At 42.2% G+C, this 24,311-nt stretch overlaps 1 protein-coding gene across 1 annotated transcript in view; it reads left to right on the top strand.

The window, feature by feature from the left end:
• The first annotated feature begins 296 nt into the window (after positions 1–296).
• The window catches only part of LOC115773741 (syncytin-2-like), a 43,759-nt gene continuing 19,744 nt past the window's right edge, over positions 297–24,311 (top strand). The window contains exon 1 of the mRNA XM_030720640.1: positions 297–375. The gene's annotated coding sequence lies outside the window, so the exon portion shown is untranslated. The remainder of the gene's footprint in view (positions 376–24,311) is intronic.

The raw sequence follows: 24,311 nt of genomic DNA, 5'->3' as shown, positions 1-24,311 counted from the left end.
AATTTGCATTAAATCTTTTGTGACTCCTGGGGCTGTTGGCTCTATGGTTTTCAAAGATGTAAACATAGAACAAGACACAGGGATAATTTTAGGCTGTACCAACATTACTGACTTGACATTTGGCAAATCTCTATGAATACACAACCTTTTGTCCTTGAAAGGCAACAACAGAAACGACTCAGTGCTCTCCAATTACAGCTAATCTTTATTGCCTTTCCCGTCAGGAGCCCCCCCCCAGCCCCGCATGTTGTTCATCCTCAGGATAGATGCTAACATTGTTCATTCTCCAGGAATGTGAATAAGCAATGACACACAATGAATCAGCACCCGAGCTGATACAACCATAGTCGGACTGTGGCTTTTCACAACACGCAGGTAGGCTTGTAATGTGTGTTTGTGTGTGTGTGTGTGTGTGTGTGTGTGTGTGTGTGTGTGTGTGTGTGTGTGTGTGTGCGTGCGTGCAATGAGACATATCCTTTTGATAGTGCCTTGTGGCTATTTCAAGGCTAAACAATGTGATGAAAGAAAACAGCTCCAGGACAAATTTTTCTTTTGTTCCAGTGGCTGTTTGTTGTCTTTTTTATGGCCTCTCTCATGAAAAAATCATGGTAATGAATACTGATGCTATCATATAAACATCTGTTGATACAACACAAACAGTACCTTACCAAAGTTGATCTAATCTTTTAAGTCTTACAATCTTATTAATTTATAACAGTGATATCAAGTTTTGTCATTATGTTTTAATATTTAAAGATGTCTTTAAAAAGCTCAATCATTAAGGCCCACACCAACATTTGCTAATTGAATTTATGGCAGTAAGATCATTTTTTTTTGAGTGGGAAAAGGAAATGTGGGTGAATCTGTTGCAACAAGTTCTATGTTGCTGGTTGAGATGTGAGCCTGCCCTATTTAAATGAGACAAGAATTTTTGACAGTTACAAACAGGAATTCATACATCCAGATGGCAATTTTTTTTTGCCACACACATAAACAAAATCTCCTTTTTGCCTATAATACTGTGAGAACTCATTACTCTGGCAGTCTTGATAGAGCTGCTTTCAAACATGTAATAATAATTATAATTATAAACTTTATTTATATAGCACCCTTTAAAAATACGGTTAGAAATTGTTTCAAATGACAACATAGAAAAAAATTAAACAAAATATTTAAAAGAGATAAATGTGAAACATTAAAAGCAAATAAAAAAAAATCACTGAAATAATTAAAAATGATAAAACAACTATAAAGGACATCACAAAGATAAGTCAAAGTAGAAGCACAGTTAAAGCTTGCTTATAAAAGTATGACTTTTATAAGCAAGCCATGGACATTATTCCAAAGAATGGCTGCCCTGACAGAAAAATCACAATCACCCTCAGCTAAGGTTGTGGGATGACCAGCAGAGCCTTTACTGAGGACCTCAAGTTACAACCAGTAATTCAGTGCCAGGAGAGCTGAGATATACTTTGGTGCAAGCCCAGAGCAGGCCTCAATAGTCAGCAATAAAATCTTACAGTCAATTCTAAAATTAATAAGTAACCAGTGAAGAGAAGCCAAAATGTGATGATGAGTTCCCTTTTATTTTTTTGATTTTGTTAAGGAGTCTGGCTGCTGCAGTTTGGATAAGCTACAGTTTGTGTAAACGTTGGCTCCAACAAGTGTATAATGACATGTCTTCACTCGCCCCTTTTCACTCTTTATGTACATACACCACACTGCATTTAATCATTAGTTATTAATCTCTGGCTCTCGTCCACAGTGCATCTTTGGTCCTGTCTCTCTCCCCCCTCACCCCCAACTGGTCACAGCAGATGACTGCCCCTCCCTGAGCCTGGTTCTGCTGAAGGTTTCTTCTTGTTAAAAGGGAGATTTTTCTTCCCACTGCAGCCAAGTGCTTGCTGATGGAGGACTGTTTGACTGTTGGGGCTTTCCCTGTATTATTGTAGGGTCTTTATCTTACAGTATAAAGCACCATGAGGTGACTGTTGTTGTGATTGGGTGTTATATAATAATAAAAATAATGACCTGTCTCTTTTATCCTAGGAGATAAAGGCATCTATGACTGTCTAGTTCATTTGGATAAAACTGAGCTGATATTACTCTAAGTCTCTAAGCTGCATAAAACAAGACTGGACAACTGAACTGACAAGCTTATTTTAAGCTGCAGTTGTTGTCAAAAGTGACACCAAGGTTTTTATAATATTGACCCAACTTTGTAGACAAAAAACTTAGATGAGCTGTTGTGAGTGCATCAGGGCCAATAACGATTACTTCTTTCCAGCATTTAATATGTTGGATTCACTGATCCACTGCATTTAGTTCATAAATGTCATTAGAGTTAAAATAAATTTATAGCTGTGTGTCATCTGCATAGTAGTGAAAACTCACAATATGCCTGTGGATGTCATGCCCCATGGATAACATGTATAATGAAAGCAGAAGGGTTCTGAGGACAGACCTCTGAGGTACCCCACAGATCATCTTCATAGAAGATGGCTGTGACTTGCCAATATTAAAAAGCCTGTCTAGTAAGTAAGAATAAAACCACTTTAAAATTGAACCAGAAATATCATGTCGAAGATGATTTAAAGTTTTAACTCCAGTCTCTTAGGGGAAAGTCCTCTTATTTAAGCACTGCCAGCTAGGGGTTGGTTGATTTGCTCCATAGTCCAACTTTCCCATCATCTCCTTGTGGGATTGCAGATGACCACCGGTATCACCATATCATGGTATAAGAGGTTATGCACCTGTCAGGGTAGCACTATCCACCCTCCATAATGCAAAATGTGTGGCCTAAATAGAAAAAAACTTAAAGGCACACAGGTGAGACAGAAATATCGGGAGCTTATTTCTTACTTTCATGCATGAAGAGACATTTTACATGACATACACTGATGAAGAATTTAGCCTGTCGTAAGTAGTTAACATAAGTAGACAGATATCAGCTCAACACCAATAATAGTAAATCATAACATTTTGCTAACTTGTCTGGTCTGTTTATAGTTTTTTTTTTAAATGGCTTACCTGTCTCTCCACCTTTCACCATGCCCTCTCCACCCACAGTTGACATAATTTCAAAGAGTGCAGAAGTGCAGAACTTGTGTGCACACGTTTCCAAACACGTGAAATTATAGTGAGGCACATTTAATTTATTATGAATCTCATAGTATTGATGATATAAATTTAATACACTAATGGGCAAATGAGCTAAAGATCGGCTTGAGTGATGACCATCACTTTGACTATCATTGGTCCCAGACATCACCTTCCATCGGCACAAAAAAGTTAAACTCTTATGTCAGTTTCACTTCTATATAGATATTATAGTTCCAGTATTCCACTATAGTTTGACTATATTTTGGTTTCCTGTGTGTCTCCAGCACCATTTCCCACAACACTGATGAGTGTGACTAATAGAGGTGCCAACAGGACATGTATAGAAAAAGTTGAGTGACATGCAAAGGCGGATAGATATTAACAGCATTCACGTGGATTTGGATTAGGAATTAACCTTTGCCATTTAACCTCTAAGCATCCGTCAGGTTGTCAGGTTCTGGTCTATGGTTAGGATTGAGTTTTGTCTTAGTCACATACTAAATAGCTCTAGCTCTAGCTGTAGCTCAGTAGGTAGAGCAGGTCACCTACTGAAGGTCAGTGGTTCGATTCCTGGCTACTCCAGGCTACGTGCCAATGTATCCTTGGGCAAGATACTTAACCCCAAGTTGCTCTCCGACGCAACCGTCAGAGTGTGTGTGTGTGAATATTAGCTAATTAAAGCACTTAGCTTAGTTAATATTGGAAGTGCTTGTATGAATGGGTGTGCATGGGTAAAATGTGTTGTATAAGCGTTTTGAGTGCTCAGACTGAGTAGAAAATAAGAAATTTTGAGAAATGTTTTTGGTTTTCAGGTGTTCTGGATGTTTGGATTTTTCAAATAGGGAAACATTTTTATAAAAGTGAGTGCTCATAACCTAACCATAGATAAGTCAGCAGTGACCTGATAGATGTTAAGAGGTTAATTAGCATGTGGTTGGTGTTGCTTATACCAATTAGACATGTGGAACTGATTTAAGGCATGATAGTCTGAGAAAAACACTAATGTTGGTAAACAGTGATTTGAAAGCAATTGCCTTGCTAGCTACCATATGGCTAGCAAGGCAATTGGTATCTATTACCTTCTGGAAAGGTAATAGATAGTAAAGTGTTTGAGTAATGACCTGAGTTCAAGCCCACATTAATAAAGATCATGTATGAGTCTTCCTACAGTACAGAAACTAATAATATTTCCAGTGAGGATCAATACTTGTTGACCAAGTCATACAGTTTGAATATAAAGCTTTGCTCAAGAAAAAGCTGCTTTTGTCCTTTTGGAGGGTGGATATTTTGTTGCAACATTTGAAACTGGCAGCACCTTCAAGCCTGTCATCTGATAATACGGAAGAATAAAAGTCTTTCTTTCAAAGGCATACAGAAGGTCATGGAAGCAGATTCAAGTCTTTGTTTGCTGCTGTATCTGATATTAGGTCTGTAATGCTGGTACGGTGGTTGTTGTTTCAGCCTGGTAGAATGTTTAACATTCAGATGATGTGTCACTATCAGCATCCTGGCTTCAAGCAGATTCATCCCTTCTTTTCAACTTGTTTGAATCAAACTGTTTCTCTGATGTAATGTCATAGACACAGTTAACAGTGCAGAAGAGCTTGTTGGTTATCTTTAGAGAGTGCTGCTGTCTGCACAATTATGAAACACCTTTCATGTAAATTAAGTGTTGCATCATTAAACTTTTTTGCTTATCTGTAACAGATTAAATGTACCTGTACACATTTATTCAGATCAAAGTGGAGTCTGGAACATGTCAAATAAAACTTTTTTAACCCCCTGAGTGCCACATCATCATAGGTGGTAACCTTAAACCTAACCCTATACTATTTCCTGTAAACTGATGTGTCATGTGTTAGTCTGCATACAGGTTTCCATTTGGACAGCACCAACATCCCAATTGTACATCACTGGACAAGGAGGATGTATGCATTGATCGAATAATGATTGGTTGACAAGTGGGCTGGAATAGGAAATGGAGTGATAGGGGAGTTCACAGGAAATGGGAGATGCATGACAGACAGTGGCTGTAGTGGTTTCCCTTCAGTTCTTTGTATGTTATAACTTTTTTCTTTTCTGTGACTGGCTGATGGATGAACAACAGCACATGCAAGAGTAGCCCCCAGACTGGTTGTGTCATGTTTTTGACACTGCCCCCCCATCTGACAACAAACACTTTCTGACTGCCCACAGGCTGTCTTCATACTACCCCTGCTCAAGCATAAAATAAGCCTTGGACTTCAGAAGGTTAAAAATTTTTATACTGCTTCAAGCTGTTTGTAGAAGTCTTTTCAGCAATTTATAAATACCTGGGGCATTATACAGCATCAGGATCTACGTGAGTAAGACAGTTGCACAAACAAATAACTTTTATGAACAAGGCAAAACAACAGTAACTTCACTAATCCTGCTAGAACTGTTATGGCCCTTTCACAGAGAAAGTGGCATGTGTGCTGTGCTGAATGCTAGGTTGAGTGAACAGCCCAAAATTTGTGTTGTGCTGGCTGCCTGTATAACATCGTTTGCAGCTACTCATGGGCTTTACGTGGACTATATGCACCCACTTCCTGAAATTCCACATTTCTATTGGTGGCTGTGGCTCAGGAGGTAGAGCAGGTCATCTACATTGTACTAATCGGAAGGTTGGCAGTTTGATTCCTGGCTGCATGTCAGAGTGCAGTGGTTTGCTATTGTATGTGAAGGACCCTTTAGAGATTGGTTTGTACCTTTTGAGTGTTTGTGTTTTTGTTATTACTCCTTATTCAACAATTCTTCGGCACCCACCAAATTTGCCACAAACATGGTTCAATGGGCCATCATATTAATGGTGTGTTCAATCATTTCATTTTAAAAATGATTTATCACATAAACACTGGATCATTTTACTTTGCATTTGCAAATTGTTTTTTTTTTTTGTTTTTTTTAAATGCTCAAAGACAGAACTTGTCCCATCTGTCTATGGTGCAGATGGGACTCAGACGCAGACTCAGACGCAGAATAAAAGTTAACAGTTTTATTTACAATGAAGCAATGGCAAAACTTTGGACAAGCAGAAGGATTTCCAGTTAACGAGTCCAAGGCTCCAATACAGACAGGTGCACAGATAAATCTCTTCAGAGGGAAACTCTCTCTCAGTAACTCAGAGACTGTGCAGGATTCCTGCACAGAGGAGCACAAACAGGTGAGGCAAAGGCAATGTACTGACTGAAGGAGCCAACTTCACTGTTTCCAGATTAATAATCAGGTGTTGACTGAAAGGCTTCTGTAACAGTCGTAATTGTGATGTCTCTTTACGACAGTCTGGCCTTTTTGTGTAGATGATGTCACCAGTGTGCGCCCACCGCTCCTCAGTAGAGAGCGCGGGAGATGTGTTTTGCAGACGGACATTTTGGATTGAGGCGGACCTTTTCCTTTTTCCTTATGTTTTTGTACCGTTACAGGTTGTATGAACACTGCTCGTTTTCATGTGTGTTTATGTAGCAGCCGTTCAACCGGGCTTCATAAGGTTGTGAAGATTACATTTATTAAAAGGGCAATACTGAAATTCTCAGTGCCAGTGTGCTTGTGCGTTTTTTTGGCTGCCCGCCGCCTCCTCTTCACCATCGAACACAACCCAGACGTTACAAATTGGCGCCCGAACATCTTATCTTGGACCTCTGAATGCAGTATCTTCGAGCAGCAGATGCCTGATACATCAGAACGGTAGTCGAAGTGCAGCGATCGTCCGCCATACTTCGTGGGAACAGGCCAGGCCGGCCCAGACACAGACGTCGGGTGGATCAAAGAGTCGCGACGAGTTTCCATGGCAACGAGCGGAGCCGCTGCAGCGCCGTTTTCGGGATATAATCTGGTTCCCTGCTGAAGCCCTGCGCCGTGAAATCGTCGGATGACAGCAGACCTGCATTACCTGGATGTGAGACGGACCCAACTTTCCATGGTTCCTGAATATGCACGCATGCACAGCGAACTCACCGGAAACCCCCTCATCGGCGGAGCACACGCTGCAAGCTGCTTCATCTGATTAGTCTCTCCACGTCGGAACTTTATCACGGGACTGAGCTCTGTGCAGAATCAGGACTGCGAGGCTTTCAGTTCTTCTGAGAGATACCGAACCGACGCCGTGAGTATAAAAAATAAATAAAGAGAGAACAAAAGAAGTCTTGACTTTTGACTGTGAATGGATTGAAAAGAAAAAAAAAAAAAAGTGAGCTATTCATTGGACTCAGCAGTGGGATGTTTTTTTCTTTTTGGAGGAATAATATAAGGACAGTTAAAGTGTTTCTAAATACGGTTTCTTGGTTTTCACTGGTTTGACGGTTCCTAGTTGAAAGCTGTTTTAAGATCGTTTGACTCGAAAATTTTCTACCCATACAAAGTTATAAGTTTCTGTCTATTTTACAGTTAATCATCACTTAATTTGGTGCCTCAACAAAAAAAAAAAAAAAAAAAAAAAAAAAAAAAAAAAAAAAAAATAAATGGGGGGGCCAGACAAATAATTGCTATGGTTAAGAACTTATGTGCCTCAGGTTTTTATGTGACCAGACGTGAAGTTCATTCCAGTACAACTTACATTATACAGATTTGGGTTCTGATAAGTGTGCATTATGGCTACTCACCCTGACTTGAATGATATATGTGATGATATAGACTTTATGTTGCTCCCAAGTCAAATTGCTACCAAACGAAATTCCCCTAACCTTGAACATAAAGTACAAAGTTTAGAAGCAGAGGTGGACATGCTTCAGCGATGCTTGCATGACTCTTTGGATCTCCAGAGAAATATTTTGGAGCGCTGGACTCAACACACTAAAACAGCCCCTACAGTTCCAGCCGCCCGGATTACTCACCCTTTTCCTCAGGCTTCATCCACTCCATTTGTTCAAAGCCAACATAACAGGAAAAAAGAGCATCCCAACCCAGCACCTGGCCCCACTCAATCTGATAGGGCCCTGTCTCAGTCGCAGTCAGATTCACTGGAGTTAATCAATACAACCAGAGTCCTCGCTGCGGCATTGCACCAGGCTAAATTGGAACCCACTGTATTTACTAATGATGGTGGTCTCCACCCAGAAGAATGGCTACAGTCTGTTAATGCTTATAAAACCTCATTGGACCTAACAGATGCCCAGATCCTGAGGGAACTACCACATTTTCTAGCTAAGGAACCAAGGAAGTGGTTTAGTGTTCTCAGTCCTCATGTATCTACTTGGGCCAAATTTTGTGAACTTTTCAGAACTGTGTTCTTGCCTGCTGACAACCAGGAGAACATCATGAGAGGCATCTTGGACCATTTCCAGCACCCCGAAGAGCCTCTGCCAACATTTGCAGCCCACATGCTCAGTGAGTTCAGAAGATTGAGGAATCCACCACCTGAGCAGGAGCAAATTGACCTCATCTGTAAACATGCAGTGGAAAAATACAGGGTGGCATTGTATGGGACACCTGTCAGGTCAGTAATTGATCTAGTGCTGCGTGCCCACGAGCTGCATTCTGTTCTCGGCACCAACCTTTTGCAGCCACCAGGAGTCCAGGTGAAAAGTAGAGATGTTGGTGGACCCTACTGTTTTAAATGTTCAATGCCAGGGGTCACATCCCGCACCTGCCCTAACTGTTCCACTGAATTTCAGGGAGCTCGACAGTCTCCCGGACACGTCAGAGAGCTTCCTCAAGTGTCGCCTGCAGATTATCATCCGGTAACACAGACTCCAGAACCAGACGGTGCTGGGGCAGCAAGACAGACACAACCAGCAGGGAAACTTCCGGGGGGGGAGAGTGTTTCACAGGGCCAACCCTCCCCCCAGTCAATAACTCCGCCCTCACTACCTATGTCAAACCCAGTCTCACCACCTATGCTCAATCACGTCGAAGATGGATCTTCACAATCTTCATGGAACACCCCTTTCAGAGTTAAGGTAAACTTCAAAGGAGCAGCTCTGGAAGCCACACTAGACACAGGGGCATCGCTTTCAGCAGTGAAGGCAGACCTGGTAGCTGAAAAGTCCAAAAATACCTCATTAAAGACTCAGTGGAATTCTCCACCCATAAGACTGGCTAACGGCACGAACTGCAATCCATTAGGAACAACCTGGTTGACCATTGGATTTATGGGCAAGTCAGTCTATCAAAGGTTTGTAATAGTGCAGAACTTGTCATCCCCCTTCATTCTCGGGATGGACTTTATGACTCGCACTTCTCTAACAATTCATGTCCCAACCAGAACCGTAATTATGGACAATAATGCCCCATGTCTCGATGAACTCTGTGACAGTGGCTTTGTGGAAGCTGATCTTGAATGCGGAACAATGACTCTGCAGAACACTCCGCAGCTCTCACTTCATGAAAAAGTTGATGACGCTAACTTAAGTTCTGTGGAAAAGGAAGGACTGTTAAGACTGCTAAAAAATTACGGTGATCTGTTTGATGGTCACCTTGGCCGCACTGATTTGGCAGAACATGTCATTGTCACTGGGGATGCGAAACCAATTAACTTGCCACCATACCGCACCTCCCCAGCTAAAAAGCAAATCATTGAAGACCAAGTACAAAAAATGTTACAGGATAACATCATCGAACCTGCGTCAGGACCATGGGCAGCACCTGTGGTCATTGTGATCAGACCCCCCCGTGAACCACGGTTCTGTGTTGACTTCCGAGGTCTAAACCAGTTAACTGTGAAAGACTCTTACCCACTCCCACGAGTGGATGAATCACTGGACTTTTTAGCCAAAGGGAAGTTTCTCACAACACTAGACCTCGCTCGAGGTTACTGGCAGGTCCCCATTGCTGAAGAGGCTAGACCAAAGACTGCCTTTATCACGCATTGCGGCCTGTTTCAGTTCAGAGTCCTTTCTTTTGGCCTGTGTAATGCCCCTGCGACTTTTCAACGGCTTATGAACAATGTTTTAGCCGGCCTGATTTATAAGTCATGTGCAGTGTATCTGGATGACATTGTTGTCGCATCACCAACCTTTGAACAACATCTAATCGACCTTGAGGAGGTCCTTAGTAGGCTCAAATCTGCTGGCCTCTCATTGAAACTGAGCAAATGTCAATTTTGTCTCACAGACCTTACCTTCCTTGGCTATCGTGTCACACCATCTGGCATTCATCCTGACCCTGACAAGGTGAGAGCTGTGACTGAGTTTAAAGTACCAACCACAACAAAGCAGGTGCGACAGTTCCTTGGTTTAACGGGTTACTACCGCCGCTTTGTACCAGATTATGCCCGTCACGCAGAGCCACTCTTCGCCCTCACTAAAAAGGATGTGCAGTTTAACTGGAATGATAGGTGCCAAACAGCTGTGGACTTTCTAAAACGTTCCATAACCTCTGCACCAATCCTCAAGTTTCCAGATTTCACACGTCCATTCTTCATCCACACGGATGCGTGCGATGCTGGACTCGGAGCAGCGTTAATGCAGAAAGATGAGGATGACAGAGATGTTGCTGTGGCTTTTGCTAGCCGTGCTCTGCATAAATCGGAAAAACCTTACTCGACTCCAGAAAAAGAGTGCCTCGCTGTCATCTGGGCCTTGGAGCATTTCCGGCCTTATGTCGAAGGTCTGCATGTGACTATTTACACTGACCACAGCAGCCTCAAGTGGCTGATGTCTCGCCCCAATCCCTCTGGCAGGCTTGCCAGGTGGTCTCTTCGCCTTCAAGATTTTGATTTCAGCATCATCCACAAACCTGGAGAACGTAATATGGTGCCTGATGCCCTTTCACGTAATCCCCTCCCAGATGTGGATGCACCTATCGATATCCTCCCTCCCTATGCCGTGATGGGAAGTATGGACCTTCGCGCTCTGCCTTCTGTAATTGTGTCGGACCGTCTACATGTTCGCCAACTACAGCTAGAGGACCCGGTCACAGGCGCACTGCTTCGTCAGCTGGAGAGCGACCAACGAAGTGAGACAGATAATAAAGATCTTGAGAAGTTCATTATACAAGATGGACTCCTATATTTCCTCGACCCAAAAACAAAATGTGGTCTTCACCCACTCAAGCAGATTAAACTTTTCGCTCCTAATGCGCTCCATGGTTATCTGCTCAAGTATTACCATGATCACCCTACAGCAGGACATCTGGGCATTGCAAAAACTCTGGCACGCCTGCGTCTCAGGTTCTTCTGGCCAAACATGACCACCGATGTGAAAAAGTATGTCGTCTCATGCTGTCTGTGTCAAGCCACTAAGCCAACCCAAAGGAAAACAGCAGGTCTTATGGTTCCCATCCAACCACAAAGACCATGGGAGTACACAGGTGTGGACTATGTTGGCCCACTACCCCGCACACAAAGGGGAAATGCATATATTCTTGTTTTTGTGGACTATTTCTCCAAATGGATTGAGGTGAGTGCTGTGAGAGAAGCCACAGCTCAAGTCGCTGCTGATAAGTTCATCACTGAAATATTTGCCCGACATGGTTCTCCCTCCTACCTTATTTCTGATAGGGGAACACCTTTCATCAGCGACCTGTTTGAGCATGTTCTGTCGACACTTGGAACTGAACACAGACTGACAACTGCCTACCATCCTCAAACGAATGCAACTGAACGTGTAAACCGCACCTTGAAAACAGCCATCCGAGCATATGTCGACGACAAACACACTTCCTGGGACAAATATCTTCCCCAAATTTGTTTTGCCCTGCGTACTGCGCCTCACGAGAGCACAGGCCTGAGCCCGTCTATGATGCTCTATGGACGAGAGTTGGACACTCCCTTGGACCTCATCACTCAACCCTCCTGGGACGGAGTGGGCGAACCTGAAACATCCTACTCAGAGAATCTGAGAGCTTCACTTCAAGAGGCTCATGAGCATGCTCGTGTGGTTCTCACAGAGAGTCATAAACGGCGAAAGCATTACTATGATCTAAGACGTCGCCCAGTCTCTTACGAAGTTGGGGACCTGGTTAGAGTGAAATCGCACCCAAAATCAGATGCAGCATCCAACTTTTCAGCAAAGCTGGCACCCCTTTTCACAGGTCCCTACCGTGTCTCCAAGAGGATGTCTGATGTGAATTACTGTCTAACAAAAGTGGACACTGGAGAGAAAGCTGGAGTTTTTCATGTTGCAAACCTGCAACCATTTTACACCTGGGCCACAGCTTTATCTGACAAACACTCAAAACAAAAGGCTTCTGCAGGTTTGACTCGCAGTTTGCCAGGCAGCAGCTTGCCCTCTGCTCTTTTGGAACCAGAACCTGGTGACTGTGATGTTGCTGATACAAACACTGCTATGGTCTCTGGTGATATCCCAACTGAGACTGATTTCGACTATGCCGATACTGTTCCTCCTTTGTTGAACCAAAACTCTGTTCATGAGACCGCGGACGCTGCCCTGAGAACAGATGTGAACAGTCCACCTCCTGCTGACAATGGGCGCGCTGCTGGGGTTTCCTATAACTTCAGACCGAGGCGTGTTCCTAGAGTCACCACTGATTGGTCTGTCAATAGGTGGACCAACCCTTTTCATACTGACAGGTTTGACCTGAAGTGACCTTATTTGCATTTGTTATGTGTTTCTTGTTGTTCACTGGTGTTTCATGACTGTTATGTGAGTTAATATACAGCTCATGTTTATAAGTTTTTACATATTGTGTTGACTGTTCCAGAATTTGAAAAAAATTTTGTGGGGGGGAAAAAAAAAAAAAAAAAAAAAAAAAGGGAACTTCATTTTGTAATTGTCCTGAACATCCTAAGTGTATTTTTATTATGCAATATCTGTCCAAGTTGACATTCACCTTGTTGGAAACTGTCATGTTTGCCAGCTTTTCAATATTGCACTGTAGATTTCCTGTTTGGTTTCAACATCTTATCCTGGCTTATCCATGTATGGAGGCTCGTTAAGTATGTACTGTGCCTTTGCTGTGTTCGGCTGAGGACAGCCTTTTGTTAACCGGGGGGGAATATGTAACAGTCGTAATTGTGATGTCTCTTTACGACAGTCTGGCCTTTTTGTGTAGATGATGTCACCAGTGTGCGCCCACCGCTCCTCAGTAGAGAGCGCGGGAGATGTGTTTTGCAGACGGACATTTTGGATTGAGGCGGACCTTTTCCTTTTTCCTTATGTTTTTGTACCGTTACAGGTTGTATGAACACTGCTCGTTTTCATGTGTGTTTATGTAGCAGCCGTTCAACCGGGCTTCATAAGGTTGTGAAGATTACATTTATTAAAAGGGCAATACTGAAATTCTCAGTGCCAGTGTGCTTGTGCGTTTTTTTGGCTGCCCGCCGCCTCCTCTTCACCATCGAACACAACCCAGACGTTACACTTCCTTCCTCTTAAATAGCAAACCAGATGATTACTAAGAGGTGAGTTCATTAATCCCAGGCATGCAGGACTGCAGGGCAGGAGCAGAGGTAGGATCCACCCCTGAAACACAAGGTGTGGTTAACTCCACCAACACACACATAGACAGAGGAGGGAGAAACTAAAGAGGGGAGAGAAAGAGAGAATGGGTGAGCCAGCATGGGAGGACAGCAGGACCATGACAGTACTACTGTTGCCAACAAAGAGTTTCACCAAAGAAATAAAAAAATATATTTTTAAATGTAAGCTAATTTTGCATAATGTTTTAATAAACAAAACAAAAAAAAAAACATTGAATGTCATTCGATGTTAGACCATGAGTCAGCTTTCTCTTGCATTTGTGTCATCTTCCCTGTGATTGTTGCAGTATTATAGTAGTATATATATATATATATATATATATATATATATATATATATACTGTAACAATCTGCTATTTGATCTGTGCATCATAAACTAAACACACATTTTTCGCAAGTGTCATTCTTTGTGTATTGACTTGATTAATGCATTTGAGCTATTTTAGGTCAAAGCCATGCATAAACTCACCATTTAAAAAGGTCAGGACCAAACAGAAGGATGGAAAATTAACCCTGTGAGGATCTAAGCCATGACCCTAACCCTGAGCTATCAGTAGGTAATTTTTAAATTGTCCAAAGTCTTGGCAATTACATGACAGAGACCTGATGCTTTTTACACTTTTTTCCCCCTGAGCCCCCAAAGGTGCTTTTTGCTTTTTTTTCCTCCAAAGAGTAGGTATAAGGTCAGGGTTTGTAGATAGGGTTGGGGTTGAGGATTAAGGAGAGTCTGGACAGCTCCACAAGAATTCACAAATCCACTTCAGTTTCATTTCAGTAAGACAGATATATTTGCCTTTCCTGCATTGCCATCATGTAGACTCCCAAAGCTCATGGTGATTCAAACTACTTCAGAGCTTGTTGCAACTGTGGAAGAATCCATCTCAAGCCATTCACAGGATGTTCTTCTAAATTAAGGTCTCTTTATGACAGAAATTTTCAGCAATTCAGGCAGTTCTTTCAGAGCACCAGGCAAATATGCTGATTGCTGTCTGTGGCTTCTAAAATGTCTCAGTAAAAATGGCAGCCAAATAGTGACCTTTAAAAAAAGTATTATGCACAATGATTTTAGAGTTGTGTTTACAGTACATGTGATTTTTTTTTCCAGAAATGTGACCTTTTTAAATTCAACATTAAAGCACACCTTGGAGATTCCATTTGCTCCTTGTACAGGACAATTTAGGAGGTGAGAGCAGTTTTTCTTCTACTCTATTCCACTTTCCTGACCAGAGAGTCAAAGAAGATCAGGTCAGGCTGCTGGTGGAAGCAATGGAGAAGGCAGAGCAAGAGGGGCAAAGGGCACTTTGTCCTAGTAAAAAAACAATCACAGACGAGATTAATCAGCTGTTAACTCCCCAGCTCTACTCCAAATTCTAAATATGGTCATATCTGCCCAATAAGAAAGAAAGAAAGAAAGAACCCAAACTGGTGAGACTGGAGGCTTCAAAACAGCTATATCTATGTCCATATTTAATGTGGTTTCCTCCTTTAATGCCATTTTCTTCACTCCTCATCTTTACATCTCTAATCTATGTTCTTTTTTCTTCCTTTCCTTTTATCCTTTAACCATTGTTCTCATTTTCTCATCATAATTCCCGTTGTTATTTTTCATCCCCTCAGTGCCATTTTGCTCCTTTTGTTTCTTCTCTGTTCAACTCCCCTCCCCGTCTCTCACAACTACTCTCTTATCTCACCTGTAAATTTCTTTGGCTTTCCAATTGTTCATCTATTTCTCCTCCTCTTCTTTTCTCTCCACTTTTCTGCCATTTTTTATCCAGATCTCCTCTTCTTCTTTTCTTCTCACCTTTTCTTTCCACCATTCATTTTAATCTTTATTCAATGCTTAATCCTCCAATTATCTCCTTCCCTGACCTCATCTTTTCTGTCAACCATTGTGAATTTTCTCCTCCTGCCCTGTTGTGCCCCTCTCCGATTTTCCCATTTTCTTCCTTCTTCTTATTACTCCTTTCATTTCCTTCCCTGCCATCTCATTCCCTCCCATTTCCTGTCAGTTCTTTCATTTTCATTCCACCTTCCTTCTCCACACCCCTCCCCAGCATTGTGTTGAAGGACAATGATCTCATTCACGCCCACCTTGGGAAAATGTTTGACGCTCCAGAGTGCTGACAGGTACTCTTGCAATGCCACCGGGCAGCTGGGGGACCCTCGCTGATGGGGAAAAATTGAGATGGGGGTGGGAAAATCAATGTACTGAGATGGATGATATGTGGGAAGTGAAGAGTGCACAGTGAGTGAATCATAGAATAGAAGGATAGAGTAAAAAGGGAAAGAGAGGCTTCTTTCAATGTCACCCTGTAATCCAACACACTTCATCACTTCCTCTTTCTGTCATTGTCTCTCCACCCCCACTTTATTTTCTTTCCTCTCTCCCTTTCACTTTCATACCCTCTCTTAATATTCCCTCTCACAGACAGGTACATGCATTTTTCTCCTAACAATACTGTCACATTTATGAATGCACAGAGACTGCAGAGTGGGATATGGGAGTGAAAAAAAAGTGTTGATTGAGTTATAATTTGAGAACAGTTGACCCGGAACAGTTTTATTTTGCCTGTTTTAAACCGGATTGTCAAATTGCACTGAATGGCGGAACAGCAAGCTGAAGTTGTCTGTCCAGTCTGGTGAAAAGATGACAGAAAGGCAAAGCTACCGGTGAGATAAAAAAAAAAATAAAAAAAATGAAAGGAACACTTTGAAAACACATCATATCTCAATGGGAAAAAAAATCATGCTGGATATCTGTACTGATATGGACTTACAAATGTGTTAGGAATTAAACGATGCCACATCATTTCATGGAAATGAAAATTATAAACCTACAGAGGCCTGAATTCAAAGACACTGAAAATCTAAGTGAAAAAATGATCTGGCAGGCTCGTCCATTTTGCTGAAATTCCATTGCAGCAACTCAGAAAAATACTCAGTAGTTTGCATGGCCCTCATATGCCCTTGTATGCATGCCTGACAACACTGGGGCATGCTCCTAATGAGACGGCGGATGCATACAGCATACATCTTTAATGACTTTAGAATTGGGTGCACAAACTAGAATTTTCAAAAATATTTCCCTTTCGGTCCATTTGAGATGGTGTACAGTGAAGAGAGAGAGAGAGATAGGGGAAGTTGCACAGCAAAGGGCCACAGGTCGGACGCAAACCTGGGCTGCCTGCACCACAGCCATGCGGCATACATCATCACCTGCTCACCCACTGAGCACTCACCACTCACCCCAGTGCCTGGACTTTTTTAAAATCCACACAAAATTATACATACAGGCTCAAATGTATACTGGAGTATCTGTTGCTAACATCTTGGTGCTGGATAGCACAGGACACCTTCAGGGGTCTAGGGGAGTCCATGCTTCAATGGGTCAGGGCTGTTTTGGCAGCGAAAGGGGGCCAACACAATATTAAGCAGGTGTTCCCAATGTTATGATGTGTGTCTGGGGTAGGGTTTAATCCCGGGATCCGGGATTCCCGGGAAATGCGATCAGAACCATTTCCCGTTTCCCGGGAAACGTTAGACGGGAAACCGGGAAAAAAAGTCGCGCGCGTCGATTTGACTTTCAGAAAGAAAAGCTTCAGAAAGTTAAATTTAAGGAAATATTGAGAGAAGGGTTCGTTTAATGCGAAAAGCATTACTCTTCATTTCAGGCACGTTCAGCCTCCGTTTAAGGCTTCAGCCTTCATCTCAAGCGTTTTAATAGAGGTATTACACAGTTGTGCTTTTTTCCTCTTTAATTTGTTGAAATCGTAGGCAATGTGTTTACCCTAAGGTATTTTGTATTATATAATTTTATATTATTATATATTGTTATATTGCATTATATAGCCTATAAAATATGCCTGCCCTGTGTTACGTCGAGCCGCGTTTCCCCATCAGATACGGTTTCCCCAGCGTCTCTGCGCCGCCCACCAGCGTCTCTGCGCCGCCCACGCGGCAAAAATCGCGCGTGCTTGTTCAGCGCTCGTAACCACACCGCCGTGCTTGAGCCGCAAGAGAACTACGGACACCGTGAAAGCTCAAACAACGTGTTTCGGCGAAGTTGTCCCACTTTTTGCAAATGCGCTCCCATCAGATACGTGCACTCTCTCTCTCTCTATGTTTAGATGTTTATCGATAGATAGATAGATACTCCATATAGCCCATGTGGATAGCTCTATATAACCCAAAACTGGGTGAACACATCTTGATAGCCTAATAACAGCCATCAGATACCGTTCCCCCTGTGTTAAACTGGGGGAACACATTCTGATGGCCCAGGGACAGCCATCAGATACCGTTCCCCCTGTGTAAAACTGGGGGAACGCGTCCTGATGGCCCAGGGACAGCCATCAGAAACCGTTCCCCCTGTGTTAAACTGGGGGAACGTTTCCTGATGGCCCAGGGACAGCCATCAGAAACCATTCCCCCTGTGTTAAACTGGGGGATGTGTTTACCCAGTTTTGGGTTATATAGAGCTATCCGCATGGGCTATATGGAGTATCTATCTATCTATCTATCTATCTATCTATCTATCTATCTATCTATCTATCTATCTATCTATCTATCTATCTATCTATCTATCTATCGAGAAACATCTAAACATAGAGAGAGAGAGAGCGCACGTATCTGATGGGAGCGCATTTGCAAAAAGTGGGACAACTTCGCCGAAACACGTTGTTTGAGCTTTCACGGTGTCCGTAGTTTTCTAGCGGCGCAAGCACGGTGCGCTGGTTACGAGCGCTGAACAAGCACGCGCGTTTTTTGCCGCGTGGGCGGCGCAGAGACGCTGGGGAAACCGTATCTGATGGGGAAACGCGGCTCGACGTAACACCCTGAACAATAAAGAAATATCTGTTTAACATCGAGTGTTTCTTTTCCTCGTTTGCAGCCACTTACTAACAATCATGAATTAGGATACGGGCCTAATGGGTGAAGAAATTATCATGAAATAGATTGCTTTAACATATTTCGCTTTTAAAATGGAGTTGAGGAAAATGTATATTTTTTAGGCTATAAGGATTGGCCAGTTTTTCAAAAGACGATTCACAGCGAACCTACTTTAACCCTCAGACACGGTGTTATAAATTTGCTGTTGCCAGAATGGCAATGACCAAGTTGAGTGCATTACTCAAGGCCCTGTGTTATGTCATATTATAGTGTAGTACGGTAGTTAACTTTTCAATGACTATTACAGCGTTCCACTGGTGGAGATATAGCGCAACAGATGTCACCACAACAGCGTGGCTGAGCCTTTATCAATGCTGTGGAGATGAACCGTATTGTTTTGTACCAGCAGTTGTAAAATAGCTTGGTATAATTCCATGTACAATGGAGGAATATTCGAATTATATTTGTTAAGGGAGTGTTGAGGAACGATACAACACCGCATAGCTCGAGCACTCGAATGTCCAGATGTAGGTTTTATTGCGTTAATCAAGCCGACGTTGCCCCCTACTGGGCATAACAGGACATAGCTGGAAAGCTACCTCTACAATATCACAATAGGTTAAGGCCGACACAGGCTACAGAAGGCCTAATTAAAATAAAAAAATAAATAAACTTTTTCCCGGGATGACATGAATCAAATGACATGAATCAAATCCCGGGAAATGACGAGCCATTTCCCGGGATTTGATTCATGTCATTTTCGGGAAAAATATTAAACCCTAGTCTGGGGTCATTATTCTGTTGGAACACCCAATTGTGTCCACTTTTCAACTGTCTAACTGTTGATTTGAGGTGAAGTTGAAGCATTTGGAGAAAGTCCTTCATTATTCCATCCACTTTTTGCAACGTGCCAGTACCACTGGCAGCAACACAACCCCAGGCATAATGGTACCACCACCATGCTTGATAGCTGGTAGAGTGTTCTCAAGTTTGAAAGTCTCACTCTCACACCTGCAAACATACCTCTTGTGATTGTGACCAAATACCTCAGTCTTTGTCTTGTCTGACCATAAAATATAAAAACAGTTTGAGACCAGGAAGAAACATAAACCCAACCTCAAGGGTCACAAACTAATGTACTCCTGGTGCTGGCACCATGCCTACTGTATTTTGCGGACCATAAGGCGCACCGCATTATAAGGCGCAATATCAATGAACGGGTCTATTTTCATACATAAGGTGCACCGGGTTATAAGGCACATGATAAAACATATGTAGAGCGAAACAAAAGCGTCAGGTAAGTTAAATTCCTCATCTTCAGTGTCTGAGTTGAAGAGTTTGGCGATTTCGGCATCAAGCATGCTGGGTTCCACCTTGTCATTATCCAAGTCAGTCTCATTGTTGTTAACTGTTTTGTTTTGGTTGTGGCACACAGCAACCACTTAATTGTTAATAAAAGGGCAACTTTTGCTGGCAATCTCTCACCATCTTCTTCAACGTCTTAACAGACACTACAATATGTTATTAATGAGGGTAAGAACAAGTCATTTCTTCATTTTATATATAAGCCCTTCACAAATCCTGTGCACCAGTATATTTACCGATATAAGCAGAGATAAAACATAAAAAAACAAAACAAAGGAAATCCCTTTTTGACACAACACCAGAAACCTGAAAATTCCACTTTCGCGGTGTTTTGTGTACATACAGCACTCGTACTGCGTCCCTTCGTACGCTGTGGCATCACCCGGACCTCTCTTTGGCACAGAAGGGGCCAGCGCACACACCCCTGACCTCAATTTGTCCTTTAGCAACTTCTAGCGACTTTTGAGACAGCCAACAGCGAGTTTTGTTGCACAAAAGTTGGCAACAGTGCCGCCCGCCGATCGCCAGATTACGCACAAATATATAGGCCAGCATAGATGAAAATAGGCCAAATCCATCATCATTTTCTGTGGTTCACTGCGTACGGTTTCCATTTTTGGAACAAATTCCTGTTGAATTTATCTCCGTCGACTTTGGCTGCTTTCCACACCTGCTGCGCCACAGTCACAGCTTGTTCCCGTCTAATATCGTCAGTAGAATCATTTTGTGAATCGATGATGGCCTATTTTAGAAAATTCAAGGATTTTAAGTGCGCCTTATAGTGCAAAAAATACGGTATATTAATGGGAGAATTGTTTCAGGAGTGGCAGCCGGTGTAAAATCTGTGCCAAATTAGCATGAAGCTCCATCTGCTGGTGACCTCTTGGAAAATAAGGTAGTTGAAAGTAATACTATGCTATACTAGTGTCAGAAAGTAGAACAATGTGATCATCCCGAAAACCTCGCTCCTCAATGCTAATGTACAATGAAAATGTTTATGCATGGCCAATATTTATTCCAGTCCTATATCACCAATCCTGGCACACTGACCCCTGTATGTGTTCAGAACTGGGAGTCGGGGGATTGAGATAGATTTGTGTTAGATGGTGGTGGTGAGCAGGCTACAGTGTCCAGCACCAAATTTTAACCCAAATGTGGCTCACAGGTCTACTCTGTGTGTGTGTGTGTGTGTGTGTGTGTGTGTGTGTGTACGTGTGCGTCTGTGTGTGTGTGTGTGTGTGTGTGTGTGGTCAGTAACTCTAGAAAAGTACTATATGAATACCAGTTTCTTATATGGGCCAGATTTCAGCTTTGTGTTGACATTTGGGCCACATCTGGCCAACCCAATACTTGTTAGCAAGCTCAGCCCTACCCCATGACTTTTGAATCACATCTGGTCCACCCAACACCTGCTGCAAACCACGTCAAACACAGCCCATGCATTTTGTGTTGATTGCAGCAGCAAGGTGCAACTTTTACTTTGAAGTTGGACAATTCCATTTCTGATATGCAATGCACTTTTCACAATTTCCCTGCAGCCAAGAGAGCAGCTGACTATTTTTTGTGCACAAGTCCGTTACTTCCATTCTAACTACGACCACAGCAATATGCCAGCAACCAAAGCAATCACAAGGAGATCTTTGCCAACTGGTTGGTGAATACATGTCTTTCCATAGAGACTCCCAGGCTGGCATCTATCCCAGGAGATGAATGACCAGTCTGAAGGCTTACATGGCTGGGACTTTAGCAGTCATTTTCCCAGCAAATGCCATAAACCTCCCGTAACCACTCATAACCGGTTGGGGAATAGTAATTTTTCCCTCATGACAGGTGGTTGCCAGATGGTTGTCCACCACTCTCTAGGTCTTTGTGACTGGAGCCTTATTCACTTGATCCTACATTGTCACTATGATTGTCACACATCCAAAACCGCAGACAAGTCAAAATCACATAGTTAATAGTCATGTTAGTTTTGTCATCTTTAAGTTTGAGTTTGAGTTTGAGTTTCCAGCTTTTGATTTTGGCCAAACTGCAACAAGGCTGCAATGAACCACTACTGTAACAAGAAATAAAAAGAAACCTGGACTGTTAAAGGGCTCTTCAGTTCCACTTTCACCACTAAGTCGATCATCACATTGTAAAATCACTGAACTATGAGAAGGTTGTATCTTCTTTTTTTTTTTTTAAGAGACTCTCTTCGAAGAGACTCTCTTCGAGAGTATCGAATCTCTTTGAGATTAGTACAGGAGACCATCTCATTAAGCCATTTTTTTGAAATTTCCATCCCCTCAGAATAACCCACTTTGCAACCACCAAACCAAACATAAGAGCCTGCTGGATAGACATAGGAAGAGTAAGAGAAAATTCAGAACAACCCAAAATTATCAGATGGTTATCAGGGGTCAGATGTCTGCCATAAACATTACTATAAAATTGAAATATCTTGCACCAGAAGTCCATAAGGTTAGGGCAGGAACAGAACAGATGACCCAGAGTCCCATCATCTGATTTACATCTATCACAAGTTGGAGAAACAGAGGGAAATAGTTTATTAAGTTTGGTTTTAGAAAAGTGCAGCCGATGGACAACTTTGAATTGAATAAGCTGGGGTCTGGAATTGATGGAACAGGTTTTGATTCTCGACAGACTCTTATCCCACAGCTCATCTGAAATTTCACCTAGTATGTGAGAAGTCCAGGCCTCTTTAATAGGTTTTGAGTATGGGGTCGAACTGAAAAGATTGACAAAATGAGAAATTAAATGTTTAGAGGTAGGGGGCTTTTTCATAAGCTCATAGAAGCTATGCAGCTCAGGTAGAGTTTCAAAGTGGGGGAAATGCTGTCTGACAAAGTTATGAACTTGCAAGTATCTGAAAAAGTGGCTAGAAGGGAGACCAAATTTTGATTGGAGTTGCATGAAGGAGGCCAAATGATTAGTAATGTAGAGATCCTTAATAACAGCTTATTTACCCAGTGCTTAAAGACTGCATCCATTGTGCCTGGTTTAAATGCTATGTTCTGAAAAATGGGTGCATAAATGGAGAAGCCAGGGAAACCCAGAACAGTCTTTATTTGCTTGAGAATCCTAAATGAATTTTTTAGCACGAAATTATCCTTCAGCTGTTGGAAAGGCAAAGACACATTGGAAAACAGTGCAGCGGCTAGGGAGGAACTAGTAAGGACTAAGGAGGCAAGATTTTCATTCAGCGGCCAGTTAGGTAATAGCGAGTCCACCTCTTTATCCCCCAGATAGATATGACTCCAGAAAACCCAGGTTCTGGCATTACAGGCCCAATAATAACAGCGAAAAACTGGGAGGCCACCCTCAGCAGTAGGTTTCTGTAGGTGTGATTTTGAGATTCGAGGATGTTTACCACCCCAGACAAAAGGAATGACAATTGAATCTATCATCTTGAAAAATGAAACAGTAAGATAAATGGGTATATTTTGAAAAAGATAAGTACATTTTGGGAGGACAACCATCTTGACAATGTTAATGCGGCCAATCAAGGAAAGGGGGAGGAGTTTCCACTTGTCCACCATTGATTTAAGTTTATTAATCAGATCCAGAAAGTTATGTTTAAAAAGGAGCTTTGGATCCCTTGTAATATTTATCCCAAGATACTCAAAATAACTAGTGGAAACTTTGAATGGCAAATTACTAAGAAAAGCAGAGTCCAGACCATCTGAAAGAGGCATAAACAGACCTTTGTCCCAATTAACAGTGAAACTGGAAAACTGACCAAATTTCTTTATTAGAGTGAGAAGCGGCGTAAGAGAGACTGTGACATCTGAAAGAGTCAGAATAACGTCATCTGCATAAGGGACTATAGCATAGTCCGAAATGCCAGTGATCAAAGGATGGGTCCTAATGGCAATAGCAAGGGGTTCCAAGGCCAATGCAAGGCCAATGCAAATAGTAACGGTGAGAGACAACAACCCTGTCTGGTTCCACGATGCAATAAAAAAGGAGTGGACCTGTTGTGATTAGTCAGAACTGGGGATTTAGGGTTAGCATAGAACATTTTTAATAACGTCATAAATTTATCACCAAAGCCAAATTTTTTGAGAACTGTGAACAAGTACTCTCACTCAATTTGGTCGAATGCCTGCTGAGCATCTAATAAGCTTGTATCTTCTTACCTTTCTCAAAAAAGTCATCTTGTGATTTCACGAAAAACAGAATGACAGTCAAGGTGGAGTGAGGCTCCGTTAGTCAGCATTTAAAGAACTCAAGCATCACAACAACAGCTCCGAACACATGCAGGAGTAAATCTATAGTAAAACACCCATTTAGCCACCCTGAAGCAGTCCGAGGGAGTCATTCGTACATCTTGAATTCTTTCAGCAAAAAACTCATTTCATGCTGCTTTAAACTCAATTCTTCAGCAAAACGCAGATGAACTTCAGCTCACATTTACATCCTTGAATTAATCTGAAACTGTCTGGTTGCAAGCTGATTTCTTTTCCCACCACATTCTGTAACCTTTTGAAACAGTAATGACTCTAAATGGTTATGACATTTTTATCTCAAAAACTAAAACATTTGGGAGCCTGAG

This window comes from Archocentrus centrarchus, chromosome 23 (genome assembly GCF_007364275.1).
Source record: "Archocentrus centrarchus isolate MPI-CPG fArcCen1 chromosome 23, fArcCen1, whole genome shotgun sequence".
NCBI lineage: Eukaryota > Metazoa > Chordata > Actinopteri > Cichliformes > Cichlidae > Archocentrus > Archocentrus centrarchus.
Note: the sequence above shows the minus strand (reverse complement) of the source record. Positions and strands in the feature narration are given on the sequence as shown.